This window comes from Sminthopsis crassicaudata, chromosome X (genome assembly GCF_048593235.1).
Source record: "Sminthopsis crassicaudata isolate SCR6 chromosome X, ASM4859323v1, whole genome shotgun sequence".
NCBI lineage: Eukaryota > Metazoa > Chordata > Mammalia > Dasyuromorphia > Dasyuridae > Sminthopsis > Sminthopsis crassicaudata.
In genome coordinates this window covers 75,390,324-75,413,594 of record NC_133623.1, presented here as the reverse complement: position 1 = coordinate 75,413,594, position 23,271 = coordinate 75,390,324, and the positions used below count along the sequence as shown (strand labels likewise).

The following is a 23,271-nucleotide window of genomic DNA, read 5'->3' as shown; positions in this document are numbered from 1 at the left end:
TTCATCATCTGAAAATTGTCTGTTCATATCCTTTGACCATTTATCAATTGGAGAATGGTTTGATTTCTTATAAATTAGAGTCAGTTCTGTATATATTTTGGAAATGAGGCCTTTATCAAAACCTTTAACTGTAAAAATATTTTCCCAATTTGTTATTTCCCTTCTAATCTTGTTTGCATTAGTTTTGTTTGTGCAGAAACTTTTTAATTTGATTAAATCAAAATCTTCTATTTTGTGATCAATAATGACCTCTAGTTCTCCTTTGGACATAAATTACTTCCTCCTCCACAGGTCTGAGAGGTAGACTATCCTCTGTTCCTCTAATCTGTTTATGATCTCATTCTTTATGCCTAAATCATGGACCCATCTTGATCTTATCTTAGTATATGGTGTTAAATGTGGGTCCATATCTAATTTCTGCCCTAATAATTTCCAGTTTTCCCAACAGTTTTTTTTGAAATAATGAATTCTTTTCCCAAAAGTTGGGATCTTTGGGTTTCTCAAATACTAGATTGCTATAGCTACTCATTATTTTGTCCTGTGAACCTAACCTATTTTACTGATCAACTAGTCTATTTCTTAGCCAGTACCAAATGGTTTTGGTGACTGCTTCTTTATAATATATCTTTAGATCAGATACAGCTAGACCACCTTCATTTGATTTTTTTTTCATTAATTCCTTTGAAATTCTTGACCTTTTGTTTTTCCATATGAATTTTGTTGGGGTTTTTTTTTTAGGTCATTAAAATAGTTTCTTGGAAGTCTGATTGGTATGGCACTAAATAAATAGATTAGTTTAGGTAGTATTGTCATCTTTATTATATTTGCTCGGCCTATCCAAGAGCACTGAATGTCTTTCCAATTATTTAAATGTGACTTTATTTTTGCAGCAAGTGTTTTGTAATTTTGCTCATATAATTCCTGACTTTTCCTTGGTAGATGGATTCCCAAATATTTTATACTCTCAACATTTGTTTTGAATGGAATTTCTCTTTGTATGTCTTGCTGTTGCATTTTGTTGATGATTTATAAAAATGCTGAGGATTTATGTGGATTTATTTTGTATCCAGCAACTTTGCTAAAGTTGGGAATAATTTCTAATAACTTTTTATTAGAATCTTTGGAGTTCTCTAAGCATACCATCATATCATCTGCAAAGAGTGGTAGTTTGATTTCCTCATTTCCTACTCTTATTCATTTAATCTCTTTCTCTGCTCTTATTGCTGAGGCTAGCGTTTCTAGTACAATATTGAATAGTAATGATGACAGTGGGCAACCTTGTTTCACTCCTGATATTACTGGGAAAGGTTCCACTTTATCTCCATTACATATTATGCTTACTGACTGTCTTAAGTAACTCATTATTTCTCTAATTTCCTCTTCATTGGTGGAAATATCCCCCTTTTCATTTGTAATACTAACAATTTGGTTTTCCTCTTTGCTTTTTCTGATCAGATTTATCAAAGGTTTATCTATTTTATTGGCTTTTTCATAAAGCGAACTGTTAGTTTTATTTATTAATTCAATAGTTCTTTTTTTACTTTCAATATTACTGATTTCTCCTTTTAATTTTAGAATTTCAAGTTTAGTTTTTGGTTAGGGGTTTTCAATTTGGTCTTTTTGTAGCTTTTTGAGTTGCAATTTTCCCTTGTTACCGCTTTAGCTGCATCCCACTAATTTTGGTATGATATCCCATTGTTGTCACTACCTTGGGTAAAATTATCAATTGCTTCTATAATTTGCTGTTTCACCCAATCATTCTTTAAGATATGATTATTTAGTTTCCAATTACTTTTTGGTCTATTTGCCCCTAACTTCTTGTTGGTTGTAGCTTTTATTCCATTGTGATCTGAGAAGAAAGCATTTACTATTTCTGCCTTCCTGCATTTAATTTTGAGATCTTTATGTGCTAATATATCCTCAATTTTTGTATAGGTTCCATGAACTGCTGAGAAGAAAGTACATTCCTTTCTATCACCATTCAGTTTTCTCCAAAGGTCTATCATACCTAGTTTTTCTAAATGTTCTATTTACCTCTTTAATTTCTTTCTTATTTGTTTTGTGGTTTGATTTGTCTAAATCTGAGAGTGCAAGGTTGAGATCTCCCACTATTATAGTTTTGCTGTCTAATTCTTCTTGCAACTCTCTTAACTTCTCCTTTAAGAAGTTAGATTTTATACCACTTGTTGCATATATATTTAGTATTGATATGAATTCATTGTCTATGCTACCTTTTATCAGGATATAATTTCCTTCCTTATCTCTTTTAATTAGATCAATTTCTGCTTTTGATTGATATGAGAAAAGGATGGCTATCCCGCTTTTTTTACTTTACCTGAAGCATAATAGATTCTGCTCCAGCCTTTTACCATTGCTCTGTATGTATCTCCCTGCTTTAAATGTGATTCTTGTAAACAACATATTGTAGGGTTCTGGCTTTTGATCCAGTCTGCTATCTGTCTCTGTTTGATGGGAGCGTTCATCCCATTCACATTTACAGTTAAAATTACTAATTCTGTATTTCCTGCCATCATATTTTCCCCTGATTATGCTTTTTCCCCCTTGTCCCCCCTGAATCCCTTCCCCAGTATTAAACTTATGGGCCCCACTTGTGTCACACAGCCTTCCCTTTTTAGTATCCCTCCCCCCCTTTTTTAAGTCCCTTCCTCTTTCTTGTACCCTTCACTTATTCCCCTTTTCCTTTTCCCTTTTCCTCCCCCCCCTTTTAATGAGGTGAGAGAGAATTCTCTGAAAAACAATTATGTCAATTATTTCCTCTTTGATCCTATTCTGATGAGAGTAAGATTCACACTATGTTCTTCTCCCTCTCTAAATTCTTCATATGTGGTAAATTTTCTTTGCCTCTTCCTGGGATGTAGTTTCCCTCTTTTTATCTTTCCTTTCCCATTTTCTGATACTATCCCCTTTCCCTTACTACTTCCCTTTTTATGTTATATCAGTAAAATCAAATTATCCATGTGGCCTTTCTGTATATCTACAACAGAGATAAAAGTTCTCAAGAGTTCTTTTTACCTTTTTCTGCTTCTCTTGAGTCTTGTGGATGGAGATCAAATTTTAAAATCTGTTTTTTTTTTTCTTAGAAACAAATGGAATTCCAATCTTTCATTAAATGTCCATCTTCTTCCATGGAAGGAAATGCTAAACTTAGCTGGGTAGTTTATTCTTGATTGCATTCCAAGTTCTTTTGCCTTTTGGAATATCCAATTCTAGGCCCTTTGATCCTTTCATGTGAATGCAGCCAGATCTTGAGTGACCCTTATTTGAATTGTTTTTTTCCTGGCTGCTTGCAATATTTTTTTCCTTAATCTGGTAGTTCTGCAGCTTAGCCACAATGTTCGTGATTTTTTTTTTTTTTTTTTTTTTTTTTTTTTTTTTTTTTTTTTTTTTTACGGTCTTTTTCAGAAAGTGTTCAATGACATTCTTTTCAACGTCGATTTTCCCTTCTGTTTCTATTATCTCTGGACAGTTCTCCTTGATGATTTCCTGTAAAATAGAATCTAGGCTCTTTTTTTTCATCATAGTTTTCAGGAATTCCAATGATCCTCAGATTATGTCTCCTAGACCTATTTTCCAGGTCTGTCGATTTTCCCAGCAAATATTTGACGTTATTCTCCAGTTTTTCTTTTTCTTTTTCTTTTTTTTTTTGTTTTGTTTGACTGATTCTTGGTGTCTCAGTGAATCATTCATTTATATTTGTTCAGTCCTGATTTTTAATGAGTTATTTTCTTTATTCACATTTTTTAGTTCTTTTTGTATATGTCCCATTGCATTTTTAAATGAATTATTTTGCTCTGTTGAATTTTTTTTCCATTTCATTAATTTTTTTTTAGTAAGTTATTTTCTTTTTCCAATTCACAAATCCAACTTTCTTGGGAATTTTTTATCCTTTCCAATTCAGAAATACTACTTTCCTGTGATTTTTAAACTTTTTCTAATTTACAAATTTTGTTTCCCTTCACTTCCTGTGAATTCTTTATTTTTTCCAACTCAAATTTCAGGACGTTGTTACTCTCTAGCATAGCTTCTCTTTCCTTTTCCCATTTTTCTTCTAACTCTCTTAATTTTTAATAGCCTCTTCTAGGAGAGAGTTATGTGATGGAGGCCAGGTATCATTCCCCTTTAGGGTATTATCTGGAGACTGTCTGCTGTCAGCCTCCTTGGGGTTGGATACCCTCCTAGATAGGATGGAATGCAGCACTTTTGTAAAACAGCAAAGAGAGAGCTCTGGGAGAGAGTTACCCTGCCCCCCCCCCCCAAAATGCCTCAGAGGTTGTTTGCACCGCTGCATTCCAGGTTGTGCCCAGTGAGGAAACCCCCTCCCCCTCCCCCCTGCTGTGTGGCCTAGCGACTGCCCTGAGGCTAGAGGCTGAACAGTGAAAGCGTCACAAACCCCAGCCGAAGTCTCCTGTGGGGCCTTGGATATTAGCAGCTGACCCGTGAAAAGCCCCTGTGCTGAAATCAGATCAAATTCCCCTGCTTTGGGAGTCTTGCTGCTGAGGGAGTGTCCTACTGTGGGAATTCCACTGCCTCAGGCTGAGCCCCGCACTATATGGATTAGAGGCTGCCCCGGGCTGCGTCCCCAGCTGTTCAGGTTCTTGACTGCCCCAAGGAAAAGCCCCAGACAGCAGAAGGCAGCTGCACAGCCGTGCCGAGATTGGTATTGGGTCACTTCCTGTTTAGGGTAGTTATAGGATCTGGCATTTTTTTTTTTAAAGTGGCTTTGATTTATTTTCTGATCTGCTGTTTTACAAGCAGAGTAGAGCTATCAGCTTATGCCAGATTCCTTTATCTCAGTAGCTTCTCTGATCCCAGAATTCTCTCCAGGCCATTTGGCACAATGTGCTAGTCCCTAGTCTAACCCTGTCTGTAATGGTCTTTTTTTTTTCCTCCCCTCAGAACAGACCTTTTCTGACAAAATTCCAGATTCTCTTCAGCTGGTAAGTTGTGCTTCTAATCCTTGTAGTTTTTACCATTCCAGCGTTATTTTTGAGGCTGTTTAACTAGTTGGTATTGAGGGTAAAAGGAAGCTTAGAAATTCGTGTGTATCTTCTCTGCCATTTTGGCTCCGCCCCCCTCTAAGGAATTTATAAAAGAAACAGATATGAGATTCTTATTTCTAAAGGAACACTCTCCTATGATCAGTAGTTCATTTCTTTTTGGTTTTGACCAAAGTTTATTTTCTTATTTTAACAACCTATGTATGAGTCTTACTTATTTGTGTCTTATTTAGAAACAAAAGTCCTCTTCCGCCACCATTTTAAATCTGGCTCCATATATCCCTGCCGCCATGGAGGATGTGAATATGTACAGCAACATGGAGGAGTTCAGCAAGGGCTCCAAAATCAACACAAGCAAGAAACAGGAGGCCAACGGTAAAATGTTTATTGGAGGGCTAAGCTGGGATACGAGCAAGAAAGATCCCAGTGAATACTTGTCTCACTTTGGAGAGGCTGTAGACTGCACAATTAAAACAGATCCCATCACGGGAAGATCGAGGGGATTTGGATTTGTGCTTTTCAAAGATGCTGCCAGTGTTGATGGTCTTGGAACTTAAAGAACACAAGCTGGATGGCAAATTGATAGACCCCAAAAGGGTTAAAGCTTTAAAGGGAAAGGACCCAGCTAAAAAAGTATTTGTCTGCGGACTGAGTCCAGATACATCTGAAGAACAAATCAAAGAATATTTTGGAGCTTTGGAGAGATTGAAAATATTGAACTTCCTATGGACACAAAAACAAATTAACGAAGAGGATTTTGTTTTATCACATATACAGATGAAGAACCAGTAAAGAAATTATTAGAAAACAGATATCATCAGATTAGTTCTGGGAAGTGTGAAATCAAAGTTGCCCAACCCAAAGAGGTATACAGACAGCAACAGCAACAACAGAAAGGAGGGAGGGGCACTGCAGTTGGCAGACAAGATGGAACTAGGGGATTGAGGCCACGGTCAGGGCCAAAACTAGAACCAAAGATTTATATAACTTATGATCAAGGATATGGAAATTACAATAGTGCCTATGGTGGTGATCAAAACTATAATGGCTATGGCGAATATGATTATACTGGGTATAACTATAGGAACTATGGATATGGATAGGGATCTGCAGACTACAGTGGTCAATAAAGCATGTATGGCAAAGCATCCCGAGGAGGTGATAATCACCAAAACAATTACCAGTCATATTAAAGGAGGACTTGGAGAAAAAGGTGCAGATGCTTATATCAGCCTATCTTGCAGGATGATGACATTGAATGGAGAGTGGTCTTCTATTGGTGTGAGATGTCTATTTTGTAAAAGACTTTTAGTGTACATGGCACAACTATGTCCAATTGTATAGAGTGGCTGATTTAGTTTTTTTTGTTTGTTTGTTTGTTTTTGCTTTGTCTTTTGCCATCTGTGTTATGACAAATACGGATTTGTGTTTATACAAATTTTATTTGTATAATTTCATGTTAAATGATTCTCAAAAATAAATTACTTATGATTGTTTTTCTGTGTCACATACTAAACAGCTCTGTAAAAATTTAATTTTAAATAAGCAATAATTGAGGCACAGTTTATTTTCTAGGAGTTGTGGACAGTGGGGAAAAACAGTGGTCCTTTGTAATGTGCTGTTGTCTCCAGAAACTGTTGATTGCTCTCTGGGAGGAGATCTGCTTTGTCAACTCAAATCTCTCGGACAGATTCTTCTTCCTGTAGAGAGCCGTTGTCTCCAGACAGTTCCCGTCAACTCTGGTCCAGAGTAGTGATTTCCCTTCCTGCAGAGAACCGCCTCAAGTCTGGTCCAGACAAGACTCTCTATCTCTAGAGTGCCACCCTCTTTTATCCTCCCAGAGAATGGGTGTGGGATAACTCAAGGTCTTCTGGGAAAAATTACTTCAACCAATGAACTTTCTCCTCCTAAGCATGCAAACTCCTCCCCAGGAGTTCACAAGTAAAACTCCCAGTAAAGGCAAGAATTAGAGAATTGTTAAGTACCAACTTAGCACTTAGTAAGAACCTAATATCTCATTAGAACTTAGTAAGAACCTAACAGTCCTTTATAAATAGTAAGCAGCAAACTTTGCCTTAGTTTCCTAATTGCCTTGAGAGTGGTCTATGTCAAGGATCCATTTCCATGTTTAAAATAACCATATATGACTTCCAGCCAAGATGGAGGAGAGGAGGCATACATCTGCTTAAGCTTTGGGCTTTCTCTCAGAATTTATTTCATGACAAGCCTCAGAATTAGTGCTTGACCAGAAAAAAATAAAACAAAAAACCCCACTAATAATTACCAAACAAAGACATCCTTGAAATTCGCCAGAAAAGGTGTGCTTTTATTCAGGGGAGGGGACAACCAGATTGGGCACAGGCTGAGGGCAGGCAGCTCAAGCTTGGCAGGCAGCTCACACTGCACAGACCTGAGGGGGGAGGGGTGCTACCTCTGCCATTTCTGCTGAAAGACCTTTACCACAGGGTGGATATTGTGTCTTGGCAGCAAGCTAGAATCAGCAGAGAAGCTATAAACACAGGAAGTAAAGACTATAACCCCGAAAAGCTGGTGTCTCTCAGGACCTGGCCACCCCGACCCACAGTGACTTAGAAGGTTCTTAGAGCCTCAGAGTCTCAGAACACAGATGCAGCACAGCCATTGCTGTCCTGCTAGTGCTGCCCCCCACAGTCTGTAAAGTAAGCCTGGTAACACCATCCAGCCCCCCCCCACCCAAAAAAAAGCAGACTACATTTGTTTTTCTTGATAATCTGACAAAATGAGCAAAAAATTTGAAAGGACTCTAAACATTGATAGCTTCTATATGGATAGGGAGCAGACTTTAAACCCCAAGGAGACTAAAAACAGACTGTCTCCAGAGGCATCCCCAAAAGGGGATATGATCTGCTCTTCAATACACAAAACAGTCATAGAAGAAATCAAAAAGTCAATCAGAAGAGAGCTAGAAGAAAAATGGGAAAAGGAAAGGGAAGCTTGGCAAGAGAGTCTGGATAAGTCATCCCATGCATTTAAAGATAGAGTGGATAAAGAAATCAAATCCTTAAAAAGCAAAATTAGTGAGTTGGAAAAAGAAAATAGTTCTCTAAAAAAATAAAATTGGCAAAATGGAAAAAAAGTCCTTAGAACAAAACAAATCATTTAAAAACTCAACTGGACAATTAGAAAAAGATATAAAAAAAGTGAGTGAAGAAAATACTTCACTGAAAATCAGAATCAAACAAATAGAATTGAATGACTCGAAGAGACACCAAGAATCAGTCAAGCAAAAGCAAAAAAAAACAAAAACAAAACAAAAAACAATGAAACAATGGAAAAAAAGTCAAATACCTTCTTGGAAAGACAACAGACCTGGAAAAATAGATCCAGGAGAGACAATCTGAGAATAAATAGACTCCCTAAAAAATATGATGAAAAAAAGAGGCTGGACACTATTTTCCAGGAAAATATCAAAGAGAACTGCCCAGATGTTTTAGAAAGAGAGGGTAAAATAGACACTGAAAGAATTCATCAATCACCTACTTAAAGGGACCCTAAAATCAAAACGCCAAGAAATATAGTGGCCAAATTCCAGAACCATAAGACAAAAGAAAAAATACTGCAAGCTTCTAGAAAAAATCAATTCAAATATGGGGGAGCCACAATAAGGATTACCCAGGATCTAGCAGTGTCCACATTAAAGGATAGAAGGGTCTAGAATTTGATATTCCAAAAGGCTAAGGAATTTGGTATGTCACCAAAAATAACTTACCCAGAAAAAATGAGCATCTTTTTAGAGGGAAGAAGATGGACATTCAACAAAATAAATGAATTCCATCTATTGTTGATGAAAAAACTGGATCTAAACAAAAAGTTTGATCTCCAAATATAGAAATCAAGAGATTCCTAAAAAGGTAGAAAGAAATCTTGAGAACTATATTTCTTCCATAAAGAAATATAAAGAACACATGTATAATTTGTTCTAGAAACTAGAAGTGGAAAAGAAATTATACCAGAAAAAAAAGGATAAAGTGGTGGTACTACATCTCACGAAGCGGCAAAGGTAACATATTTTATCTGAGAGAAAGAATGGAGGGGTATGAACATAGAGTGTATCATATTCTCATTAGAATTGGCTTGCAGAGAAAAATATAGACATATTTTATCTATGGTGAAACTCCTTCTGCTTCTTTGAAAAGTGGGAGGGGAAAAGTGAAAAGGGAAGGAGTAAGCTAAGCAGAAGGGAATACAGAAATTGTGAGGAAAAGGGGTAAAATAGGGGGAGGAACTCTAAGGTGGGGAGGGATCCTAAAAAGGGAGGGTTTTGAGAACCAAGTGGTGCTCACAAGTTTAATACTGGGGAGGCATAAAGGTGAAGGAAAGGAGAAAAGCATAAGCAGGGGTTAACAAGGTGACAAGTAATACAGAATTGGTAATTTTAACCATAAATGTGAATGGGGTAAACTTCCCCATAAAGAGGAAGCAGTTAGCAGACTGGAATAAAAGCGAGAATCCTACAATGTGTTGTTTACAAGAAACACACCTGAAACAGGGTGATACATATAGAATAAGGTAAAAGGTTGGAGCAGAATCTATGCTTCAGGTGAAGCGAAAAAAGCAGGGATAGCTGTCCTCATCTCAGATCAAGCAAAAGAAAAAAGTTGATCTAATTAAAAGAGATAAGGAAGGGCACTATGTCTTGCTAAAGGGTAGCATAGATAATGAAGCAATATCAATATTAAACATATACACACCAAGATGTGTAGCATTTAAATTCTTAAAAGAGAAATTAAGAGAGCTGCAAGAAGAAATAGATAGCAAAACTATAATAGTGGGAGATCTCAACCTTGCAATCTCAGAATTAGATAAATCAAACCACAAAATAAATAAGAAAGACGTCAAAGAGGTAAATGGAATACTAGAAAAGTGAGATATGATAGATTTTTGGAGAAAAATAGATGAAGACAAAAAGGAGTACACTTTCTTCTCAACAGTTCATGGAACATGTATAAAAATTGACCATATATTGGGACATAAAAATCTCAAACTCAAATGCAGTAAGACAGAAATAGTAAATGCATCCTTTTCAGACCACAATGCAATGAAAATTACATTCAATAAAAAGTCAGGGTAAAATAGACCAAAAAGATAATTGGAAACTAAATAATCTCATACAAAAGAATGATTGGGTGAAGCAGCAAATCACAGACAAAATTAATAACTTCACCCAAGAAAATTATAATAATGAGACATCATACCAAAATGTGTGGGATACAGCCAAAGCAGTAATAAGGGGAAGTTTTATATCTCTAGAGGCCTAGTTGCATAAAATAAAGAGAAGGTCAATGAATTGGGGTTGCAACTAAAAATGCTAAAAAAGGAACAAATTACAAATCCCCAAACACTAAACTTGAAATTCTAAAAATAAAAGGAGAAATTAATAAAATTAACAGTGAAAAAACTATTGAATTAATTAGTAAAACTAAGAGTTTGTTCTATGAAAATACCAACAAAACAGACAAACCCTTAGTATATCTGATTAAAAAAAGGAAAGAGGAAAATCAAATTGTTAGTCTTAAAAATGAAAAGGGAGAACTCGCCAGTAATGAAGAGGAAATTAGAGCAATAATTAAGAGTGACTTTGCCCAACTTTATGCCAATAAATTCGATAACTTAAAGGAAATGGAAGAATACCTTCAAATATATAGCTTGCCCTGATTAACTGAGAAAGAAGTAAATTGGTCCCATCTTAGAAAAAGAAATAGCACAAGCTATTAACCAACTCCCTAATAAAAAATTCCCAGGACCAGATGGATTTACATGTGAATTCTACCAAACATTTAAAGAACAACTAGACCCAATGCTATATAAACTATTTGAAAAAATAGAAATTGAAGGAGTCCTACCAAATTCCTTTTATGACACAGACATGGTACTGATACCTAAACCAGGTAGTTTGAAAACAGAGAAAGAAAATTATAGAGCAATCTCCCTAATGAATATTGATGCTAAAGTCTTAAATAAAATATTAGAAAAAAAGATAACAGAAAATCATCCCCAGGATAATGCACTATGACCAAGTGGGATTTATACCAGGAATGCAGGGCTGGTCCAATATTAGGAGAACTATTAGCAAAATAGACTATATCAATTACCAAACTAGGAAAACCCATATGATCATCTCAATAGATGCAGAAAAAGCATTTGACAAAATCTAACATCCATTCCTATTAAAAACATTTGAGAGTATAGGAATAAATGGACTATTCATTAAAATAACCAGGAGCATCTATTTAAAGCTGTCATTAAGCATCATATGTAATGGAGATAAGCTGGAACCATTCCCAATAAGATCAGGAGTGTAACAAGATTGCTCACTATCACCATTATTATTCAATGTTGCATTAGAAACGCTAGCTTTGGCAATAAGAGTTGAGAAAGAGTTTAAAGGAATTAGAGTACGTAATGAGGATACCAAATTATCACTCTTTGCAGATGATATGATGGTATACTTAGAGATTCTACTAAAAAGCTATTAGAAATAAATTACAACTTTAGCAAAGTAGCAGGATACAAAATAAATCCACATAAATCCTCACCGTTTTTATACATTACCAACAAAATGCAACAGCAAGAGATACAAAGAGAAATTCCATTCAAAATAACTGTCAATAGTATAAAATATTTGGGAATATATCTACCAAGGAAAGTCAGGAATTATATGAGCAAAATTACAAAACACTTGCCACAAAGATAAAGTCAGATTTAAATAATTGGAAAGACATTAACTACTCTTGGATAGGCCGAGCAAATATAATAAAGATGACAATACTACCTAAACTAATCTATCTATTTAGTGCTATATCAATCAGACTCTCAAGAAATTATTTTAATGACCTAGAAAAAATAACAACAAAATTCATATGGAACAACAAAAGGTCAAGAATTTCAAGGGAATTTGTAGCGAGCTGTCGTCTCCAGAAGCTGCTGGATCGCTCTCTGGGAAGAGATCTGCTGTGTCTACTCAAATCTCTCAGACAGATTCTTCTTCTTGTAGTGAACCGTTGTCTCCAGGCAGTTGCTGTTAACTCTTGTCCAGAGAAGTGACTTCTCTTCCTGCAGAGAGCCCCGTCAGGCCTGATGTAATGCAGAGACCTCTTCTATCTCTGGGTGTCCTCTCTTTTATCCTCCCAGAGAATGGACATGGGATAATGCAAGGGCTTCTGGGAAGAACCACTTCAGCCAATGAGCTTGCTCCTTCTATCAAGTCAACCTGAGTTCTCACCTAGTAATCCTAACAGGAATTAATGAAAAAAAATCAAATGAAGGTGGTCTAGCTGTATCTGATCTAAAACTATATTATAAAGCAGCAGTCACCAAAATCATTTGGTATTACCTAAGAAATAGACTAGGTGATCAGTAAAATAGGTTAGGTTCACAGGACAAAATAATGAGTAACTATAGCAATCTAGTGTTTGAGAAACCCAAAGATCCCAATTTTTGGGATAAGAATTCATTATTTGACAAAAACTGCTGATTCTTTTTTTAATAAAGACTTATTTTCAAAACATATGCACAGACAATTTGACAACATTGATGCTTGCATAGCCTTGTGCTTCAGATTTTCTCTTTCTTTCACTCCCCCCAGCCCCTCCTCTAGCTAGCAAGCAGTTTAATATATGTTAAACATGTTAAAATATATGTTAAATTCAATATGTATGAACATATTTATACAATTCTCTTGCTGCACAAGAGAAATCAGATAAAAATAAAAAGTAAATGAGTAAGAAAATAAAATGCAGGTGAATAACAATAAAAAGAGTGAGAATGTTATGTTGTGATCCATGTTCAGTTCCTACAGTTGTCTCTCTGGATATAGATGGTTCTCTTTATCACAAGATCATTGGAGCTGGCATCAGTCATCTAATTGTTGGAAAGACTCACATTCATCAGAATTGATCATCGTATGATATTTATGTTGTTGTGTACAATGTTTCCTGATTCTGCTCATTTCATTTAAGATCAGTTCATGTAAGTCTCTCCAGGCCTTTCTGAAATCATCCTCGTGATCATTTCTTATAGAACAATAATATTACATAATATTCATATACCATAACTTATTCAGCCATTCTTCAACTAATGGACATCCATTCAGTTTCCAGTTTCTTGCCACTACAAAAAGAGCTGGCACAAACATTTTTGCACATGTGGGTTCTTTTACTTCCTTTGAGATCTCTTTGGGATATATGTCCAATAGAAACACTGCTAGGTCAAAGGGTATGCACATTTTGATAGGGTTTTTTTTTTTTTTAACATACTTCCAAATTGCTTTCCAAAATGGCTGGATCCATTCACAGTTCCACCAACAATGTATCAGTTTCCCAGTTTTCCCACATCCCCTCCAACATTCGTCATTATCTTTTTCTGTCATTTTAGCCAATCTGACAGGTATGTAGTGGTATCTCAGAGTTGTCTTAATTTGCATTTCTCTGATCAATAGTGATTTGTAGCACCTTTTCTTATAACTAGAAAATGTTTTAATTTCTTTATCTGAAAATTGTCTGTTCATATCCTTTGACCATTTCAATTGAAGAATGGCTTGGATTTTTATAAGTTTGAGTCAATTGTCTTATATTTAAGAAATGAGGCCTTTATCAGAACCTTAAATGTAAAATGATTTCCCAATTTATTGCTTCCCTTCTGATCTTGTCTGCATTAGTTTTGTTTGTTCAAAAATTATTTAACTTAATATAATCAAAATTATCTATCTGGTGTTCAATTATGAGTTCTAGTTCTTTGAACACAAATTCCTTCTTTCTTCACATATCTGAGAGGTAAGCTATCCTATGTTCCTCTGATTTACTTATATCACTATGTTTAAATCATGAAGCCATTTAGATCTTATCTTGGTATGTAGTGTTAGGGTTTGGCGGAACCCTAATTTCTTCCATAGTAGTTTCCAATATTCCAATCAGTTTTTGTTAAATAGTGAGTTCTTATCCCCAAAACTGGGGTCTTTGCATTTGTTAAATACTAGATCACTACAATTATTGACTATTTTGTCCTGTGACACAAGTTTTATCCAGATTCTAAACATGTCCTTGTTACAGATTTCCAGTCACTAGGAGTTAAAATTTCATAAGCCAAATTCTGTAATAACATCTTAGCATAAGATGATGTATCCCAATAAAGAATGAAAGCCTTTTTTCAGATCTTTAATAATTTCAAGATTAAAAGGAGTATATCTTCTCCTTTCTTGATCCGAAATGTTAAGCAGTTCAATAACAGGATACATTTCTATTCTCAAATAAGCTTTAAGTAGTGCCTTTTGCAATGGAGTCTTGGAGGGGGTGTGGGAGGTGCTGGTGATGTCACTGTCCTTCCCACTCCTCCTCCTCCCTCCATCCAGAAAGGTGAAGTTGATGGGCGAGGGTCAAGAGCCTGAGTTGAAACTGGGCTGTAAGAGTAAGAATCACCACACCATTGCCTTTTGGCAATATTTCCATTAACCTCTCCTTCTCTTCCTCTTTCTCCTCACACTTTCTTTTATCTGGCTATCCTTAAAACTTCTTTTTTCTAGAACTTGTGGTATTCTTTAAGGCCAATTGTATTGTGTTGTATATATAGAATGTTTCCTTAGAAATTGAATCAAAATCTTTATCACTGTAATATTCACATAGTTGATCTCCTACTAGTTTTCAATTATCTGCCTCTATTTCTTCTTCCTTGAAGAACCAAGAGGACATGTATTCTAATGTATCTAAGAGTCCACCAATCTATTCTCAAGTTACAAGCCAACCTTGCCTCTTTATTAACCTAAGTATGTTTCTATAGAGCACCCTCGAAGTGGGAGTGGGGGTGGGGGAGAATCTTTTCCTAATATCTGCCCCATTTCAGCTAGAAAAAGAAAGTTACTAGTTTAGCTCTTAACAAAGTAAGTTCCCTGTTTGTCTATTAAAATACTCACCCTATTTCATAGTCACAGCGACTTCTTCAGTAAAATTAGGGTCCTTGGTCCACATTGGTGCCAAATGTAGAGTACGGACTAGCTCCCTGAAGGACCTTGTGGTCAGCCAGAGTCAGGATAAGTAAAAGTTCTTTGTTTTTAGGAGAAGAAATGAAAGAAGCAGGCAGACTGCCACAGGCTTGCCAAAGATATATCCTCAATTCTTGAGTCCAAAGTTACCAACTTCTCTCCTCCTCTTCCTGCTGCAAAGTGAGTCTGGCCTCTCTTCCCTCTCCACCCCTCCCCCATCATTGCTTACAATTATCTTAACAACAAACATTCAGCAAACACCAATAGTGAGAAGAGCCATTATCCAAATATATGCTAATAGAGCCATTATCTCCCATTGAATAGGTAATTAGCCTTCAGTGCTCAGTTGCTGATTCAAGCATACCTTTTTGGTATTTCTGCCCTTTACAGAAGAGGAAATTAGAGCAATAATTAGGAGTTGTTTTGCCCAACTTTATGCCAAAAATTTAATAACCTAAGTGAAATTGATGAATACCTTCAAAAATATAGGTTACACTGATTAACAGAAGAAGAAGTAAATTGCTTAAACAGTCCCATTTTAGAAAAAGAAATAGAGGAAGCTATTAATCAACTCCCTAAGAAAAAATCCCCAGGGCAAAATGGATTTACATGTCAATTCTACCAAACATTGAAAGCATTGATGAGTCTTTCTTGAAGGGACCCAAATGGGATCCTGTCTTCCCATGTTTAGATCTTGGGAAGCCTGCATCATAGCCTGGGTATAAAAGGTATTTGTGCCCACTGTGTCACATCATCTTATAATCTCCTCTAAAGGAGCATCCTTGTGTAGTCCTAGTATAATTCTTCTACAGTCCTCATTAGCACTTTCTCTAGCAAATAGTCTTATCATAATTTCCGTTGCTACATTTTCACCAATAGTTTGTATGACAGTTGTCTGCAGATGTTCCACGAAATCAGCAAAGGGTTCATATGGACCTTTTGCTACTTTCGTGAAGGCTTCCCTCCCTCTTGTCTTTCTGGGAGGGAGCCCCATGCTTTGATAACAAAAAAAACACACAATTTGCTCATATGCTACTATAAGGTAATTAATCTGCTTGAAAGTGTCTTCATAAGGATCTATACCTGCTAGTTGGTGAAAGGGGATTGGTATATTAACTCCAGGTTGCCTATTTCGTTGGGCTTGTATTCTACAGAGTTCACTATACTCAGAAAGCTAAAACAAGTTTTGTCCATGTTCTAAACATGTCTTTGCTATAGATTTCTAATCACTTGGGGTTAAAATTTCATGAGCCAAATTCTTTAATATCATCTTAACATAAGACAATGTAGATCCATAAAGAGTGCAAACCTTTTTCAGATCTTTGATAATTTCCAGGTTAAAAGGAGTGTATCTTCTTCTGGCTTGACCTGAAGAGTCAAACTCTTCAATCACAGGATATGCTTCTATTCTCAAATCAGATGTGTCCTGTCCTTCCTCTTTAGCTTTAACTAATGCCTTTTGTAATTGTATCATAGGGGATGGACAAAACTGCTTCATGGGTGGTGCTGATGGTGTCACTGCCCCTCCCACTAATCTTCCTCCCTCTGCCCACAAAGGCAAAGTTGAGGGAGGAGGGTCAGGAGATGGTTAATGCCCTAAGGAAGCTTGCTTACGTTTAGGCAGTTGTGAAAGGGAAAAGCACCAAACTCTTTAAGCTCATCAGCACTGTATTTAACTCCTTTCTTGTCCAATTCTTCATACCTTTCAGCTGCTTTGTCTATACCATCTCCCTCCTGCTCTTTCTCCTCATACTTCCTTTTCTGGATGTCCACATTAAAATCTTTCCTTGGTTTAGAACTTGTGGGATTCTTTAAAACCAATTGTATTATTTTGTATATAAGGAATGTTTTCTTAGGAATTGAATCAGGACCCATAGCTTTGTAATATTCAATTAGTTGCTCTCTCACTATTTTCCACATATCTGGCTATAATTTTTCTTCCTAAGAGATCTGAGGAGACATGCACTCTAATATATCTAAGAGTCCAGTGATCTACTTCCAAGTTATCAACAAGCCTTGCTTCTTTATTAACCTGACTAAGCATGCAAAACACTCCCCTCAGGGTGGGGGAGGCTCTTTTCTTAGTATTTGCCCCAGCAGGATCTCTGAATCAGCAGCAGTGCTGGAGGCTTCTGGACCTCTCAGCCCTGGGACACCAAGGAAAGTCATTAGAGAGGGCCTGTGGCAATGGGGTGGGAGTATTGTGTGCATTCCCAGAGAAGCCTCATCAGTAGAGCTCCAGCCCAGACAGCACACTAGATTTTCAGATAAAGTGGAGTAGGGATACTTCTAATAGCTCCAGGGAAGTAAAGAGTGCTTGCTTGTAGTCAGATTGCTAGAAGGATTTCTGAAAACAGCTGCACAAAACATCTGAAGCTTGTGACATTGCATTCTCCACCCTGGAAACAGAGCCCTACTTTAATAAAGAGTTAAAAGCAGAGTAATTGGTTAAGGAAATGAGCAGAAAACAAAAAAAAATTTCTGACCATAGAAAGTTTTGATGATGACAAAGAAGATCAAAACATACACTCAGAAGATGATCATAAAGTCAGGGAATTGAGAGAAGTGCAAAAGGAAATACAAAAAAGCTAATGAGAAGAATGTCTTAAAAATCAAAATTGGCCAATTATGAAAGAAGATACAAAAGCTCACTGAGGAATATAATACCTTAAAAAATAGAATGAAGCAAATGGAAGCTAATAATTTTATGAGAAATCAAGATCCAACAAATCAAAATCAAAATGCTCTGTCTCAGGACTGCCAGCTAAACTCTCACCCTGGTGTCACAGATCTTTTCTGCTGAACTTATAAGTTGACTTCAGCTGGAAAATGTTCTATTCCATGTTTTTCAGTGTTCTAATGCTCTGAAATTTCTTTACACTCATTATTTAAAGGAATTTGGGGCAGTTTTGGAGAGAGACTGGGCAAGTTCCTGTCTTGGCAATGTCTCCCAATGTAATTTAAATAAAAGATTAACAAAGACATTACAACAACTGATCAGAAGGATAACACATTAATAAGTGAGATATATACCAGGCATGCAGGGCTTGTTTCACTGTTAGGAAAACTCTTAACTGGTAAAACCCATGAAGATTAGAAGTACAACTTACCAGCCGAAGATAATGTGGAATTTCATCAGAAAATGTTTGTTCTGAGGGGTTGGAGCAGACCAGCATAGGCTGTGATAGAACTAGAGGCTAGCATATTGTGCAGATTTGGCAGAGGTAGCCTCTGGGGTTAGCCATTTATAATATATATCATTCCAAGGCCTATTCAGAACTAATCATTTATGTTCCCAGAGATCACCCAGAAATTAAACATGATCATTTTCAGGACATTCCAAGGACATTTCCTTTTGAAATTTTAGGCCACTCTCTGCTTTGCTATTTCCTCTTTGAAGTGCTATCCTAACTTCTTCCTGGTCATCACTACACTAGATTATGTATTAAAATGCTCCTATTTCTGACAATGCCCACTCTCAGACTCTGAACATCTACTACTTTCCCACTTCTAATTCACCCAACACTGATATTATACATTCCATACCTGAATCAAGATCAGGATTAAGTATTTAAAGTTTCAATCAAGGCAGCAAACTCTTAGTCTTCATGAATTATCTAACTTTTTCCCTTTTATAAACATCATCCATATATGCTTCTTAACCTTTGCTTCAAGAGCCAAAATACAACTAGATTAGATAAGAAAATCACTAGATAAATTTTGAGGGAAGAAAAAAGATAACTTAGCTGTTTCATCAACTCTGCAAAGTATGATTAACAAGAATAAAAGGACATGGACAGTGTGATTTAAAAACTGTTTATGGGCCATGAGGAATCAAACACAAATGGTGCTGACCAATCATTTGTTAACTATGTGATTGATCCTTATATCAGCTCACTTGATTCCATTTCCACAGTGTTACTTCCTAAATAACCCTTGTTGGAAGTGGATCTCCTAGATACTTAACCTTCACTAAGACACAGTCCTCTCTGGTACAAATTGTCCACTTGAGATTTCTTAAGAAAAAAAAAGCCTCAGCCCATTTCCCATTGATCCACAATCATATTTGGATGACATTTCTAATCCAAGAGTAGTTGACAAATTCCCAAGAAATAATTGCTGACAATGGGTTATATAAGCAATTTGATGATGACTAGATTTTACTAGAGAAATGTGGTTTTAAAAGATGTCAGGAATGGTTAAAAAAAAGAATTAGAGAATTAGACTCCAGTGTCATGGAGGCAAAAGAAGTATATGCATAAGAATGAGCACCTGATGATCCTGGGGGTAGTTAATCACAAGTTATTTATAGTAAAGTTTCTGTATCAAGAAATTTCTAGCTTATTAGTCTATAAAAGAGTAAGAATGCTCTTTTTTAAAATTATAACTTTTTATTGACAGAACACATGCATGGGTAATTTTTTAGAACATTGTCCCTTGCACTCACTTCTGTTCCAACTTTTCCCTTCCCTCCCTCCACCCCCTCCCCTAGATGGCAGGCAGTCTTATACATATTAAACATGTGAAGTAAATCCTAGATACAATATATATATATGCAGATCTGTACAATTCTCTTGATGCACAAGAAGAATTAGATTCAGAAGGTAAATATAACCTGGGAAGAAAAACAAAAATTCAAGTAGTCCACATTCATTTCCCAGTGTTTCTTCTCTGGGTCTAGCTGATTCTGTCCATCATTGATCAATTGGAATTGAATTAGATTTTCTATTTGTCGAAGATATCCACTTCTATAAGAATATATCCTCATACAGTATTGTTGTTTAAATGCATAATGATCTCCTGGTTCTGCCCATTTCACTCAGCATTAGTGCATGTCTTTCCAATCTTCTCTATATTCATCCTGTTGGTAATTTCTTATGGAACAATAATATTCCATAACATTCATATACCATAATTTACCCAACCATTCTCCAATTGATGGGCATCCATTCATTTTCCAGGTTCTAGCCCCACAAAAATGGGGGCCACAAACATTCTTGCACATACATTCTTTTCCTTCTTTAATATCTCTTTGGCATATAAACCCAGTAGTAACATTGCTGTATCAAAGGGTATGCATAGTTTGATAACTTTTTGAGCATAATTCCAAATGGCTCTCCAGAATGGTTGGATTCATTCACAACTCCACCAACAATGCATCAGTATCCCAGTTTTCCCACATCCCCTCCAACATTCATCATTACCTTTTCCTTTCATCTTAGCCAATCTGACAGGTATGTAGTGGTATCTCAGAGTTGTCTTGTGATTTGGAACACCCTTTCATATGAGTAGAAATACTTTCAATTTCATCATCTGAAAATTGTTTGTTTATATCCTTTGACCATTTATCGACTGGAGAATGGCTTGATTTCTTATAAATTGAGTCGTCTCTATATATTTTGGAAATGAAGCCTTTATCAGAACCTTTAACTGTAAAAAATGTTTTCCCAGTTTATTGCTTTCTTTATAATCTTGATTACATTAGTTTTGTTTGTACAAAAGTTTTTAATTTGATATAATCAAAATTTTCTATTTTGTTATCAGTAATGATCTCTAGTTGTTTGGTCACAAATTCCTATCTCCTCCACAAGTCTGAGAGGTAATCTATCCAATGTTCCTCTAATTTTTTATAATCTCCTTCTTTATGCCTAAATCATTTTGTTAAGTATGGGTCCATGCCTAGTTTCTGCCATACTAATTTCTAGTTTTCCCAGCAGTTTTTGTCAAATAGTGCATTCTTATACCAAAAGCTGGGGTTTATGGGTTTGTCAAAAACTAGATTCCTATAGTTATTGACTATTTTGTCATGTGAACCTAACCTATTCCACTAAGCTATTTCTTAACCAATACCAGGCGGTTTTGGTGATTACTACTTTATAATATAGTTTTAGATCAGGTACAGCTAGGCCACCTTCATTTGATTTTTTTTTCATTACTTCCCTTGAAATTCTCGACATTTTGTTCTTCCATATGAATTTCGTTGTTATTTTTTCTAGGTCATTAAAATAGTTTCTTGGGAGTCTGATGGGTATAGCACTAGATAAATAGATTAGTTTAGGTAGTATTGTCATCTTTATTATATTCACTTGGTCTATCCAAATTGTTTAGATCTGACTTTATTTGTGAGGAAAGTGCTTTGTAATTTTCTCATATAATTCCTGACTTTTCTTTGGTAGATGGATTCCCAAATATTTTATACTCTCACAGTTATTTTGAATGGAATTTCTCTTTGTATCTCTTAGTGTTGGATTTTGTTGCTGAGGTATAAAAATGCTGAGGATTTGTGTGGATTTATTTTGTATCCTGCAACTTTGCTAAAGTTGTGAATTATTTCTGATAGCTTTTTAGTAGAATATGTTGGGTTCTCTGAGTATACCATCATATCATCTGAAAAGAGTGATAATTTGGTATCCTCATTAAGGACTCTAATTCCTTTAATCTCTTTTCCAACTTTTATTGCCAAAGCTAGCATTTCTAATACAATATCAAATAATAATGGTGACAGTGGGCAACCTTGTTTCACTCCTGATCTTACTGGGAATAGTTCCAGTTTGTCTTCATTACATCTGATGCTTACAGATTGTTTTAAATAGATGCTTCTGACTATTTTAAGGAAAAGTCCATTTATTCCTATACCCTCAAATGCTTTTATAGGAGTTGGTGTTAGACTTTATCACATGATTTTTCTGCATCTATTGAGATGATCATATGGTTTTGTTAATTTGGTTATTGATATAGTCAATTATGGTAACAGTTTTCTGTTAGAATTCTTACAAGGTGCTAAGTCACTGGAATGGATAGAGACAATAATTATCTAATTTAGCATGGTACTTAACAATTCTCTAGTTCAGTAATGTACTTATTGAATTCCACAAGATTTTTAAGAGAGCATACTTTTAAGAAAGTTCCCAAAGCCCAAGGAGTACTCAGAAACCATTCTCTTGGAGACAGAGTTCATTAAAACTTCCACCTTTGTGCTGGCTAGAGACATTGGGAGGACGAGAGGGTGAAGCTGGCTGGAGGCTGAAGGACAAACCATTGGATTTGGAGACATTTAGAGGGAGCTCTTGGAACCAAGGAGAAAGATACACCTCAATTAAAGCTAACCAGGACCAGGCAAAGAGACAACTCTTTGAAGGAGAAAATAAAGGATCTGGACTTTTACTCCTGGCTGCATTTGGGATTATTGAACTGAACTGAAATGAAGGCTGTTCCCAGAAGCTCCCCAAGAAGCCTGCTCCAAGAGAATGATAATAATTTAGAGAAGAGAACATTACAATTTTCCTAATATTAAACCAGCCCTGCATTCCTGGTATAAATCCTACTTGGTCATGGTGTATTATCCTGGGGATGATTTTCTATAATCTTTTTGCTAATATTTTATTTAGGATTTTAGCATAAATATTCATTGGTCTATAATTTTCTTTCTCTGTTTTCAACCTACCTGGTTTAGGTATCAGTACCATGTCTTGTCATAAAAGGAATTTGGTAGGACTCCTTCAATCCCTATTTTTTTTCAAATAGTTTTTATAGCATTGGAATAATTGTTCTTTAAATGTTTGGTAGAATTAACATGTAAATTTATCAGGTCCTGAGATTTTTTCTTAGGGAGTTGGTTAATAGCTTGTTCTATTTCTTTTTATAAAATGGGACTTGTTAACCAATTTACTTTTTTCTTTATTAATCTGGGCAAAGTATATTTTGAAGGTATTCTTCCATTTCATTTAAGTTACCAAATTTATTGGCAAAAAGTTGGATAAAGTACCTCCTAATTATTGCTCTAATTTTCTTTTCATTGGTAGCAGAATCTCCCTTTTCATTTGTAAAACTAGTAATTTGATTTTCTCTTTCCTTTATTTAATCAGATTTACTAAAGGTTTCTCTATTTTGTTGGTTTTTTCATAAAACCAATTCTTAGTTTTATTAATTAATTCAATAGTTTTTTTACTTTCAATTTTATTAATCTCTCCTTTTATTTTTAGAATTTCAACTTTAGTGTTTGACTAGGGCTTTTTAATTTGTTCCTTTTCTAGTATTTTTAATTGCAAGCCCAATTCATTGACATTCTCTTTCTCTATTTTATGCAAGTAGGCCTCTAGAGATATAAAATTTCCCCTTATTACCACTTTGGTTGCACCCCACACATTTTGTTATGAAGTCTCATTATTGTCATTTTCTTGGGTGAAGTTATTAATTATGTCTTTGATTTGCTGTTTCACCTAATCATTCTTTATTATGAGA

The 23,271-nt window shown here is 35.7% G+C and overlaps 1 pseudogene; it reads left to right on the top strand.

The window, feature by feature from the left end:
* The first annotated feature begins 5,305 nt into the window (after window positions 1-5,305).
* LOC141548578 (heterogeneous nuclear ribonucleoprotein D-like pseudogene) lies at window positions 5,306-6,254 on the top strand (annotated as a pseudogene).
* The last annotated feature ends 17,017 nt before the right edge of the window (window positions 6,255-23,271 follow it).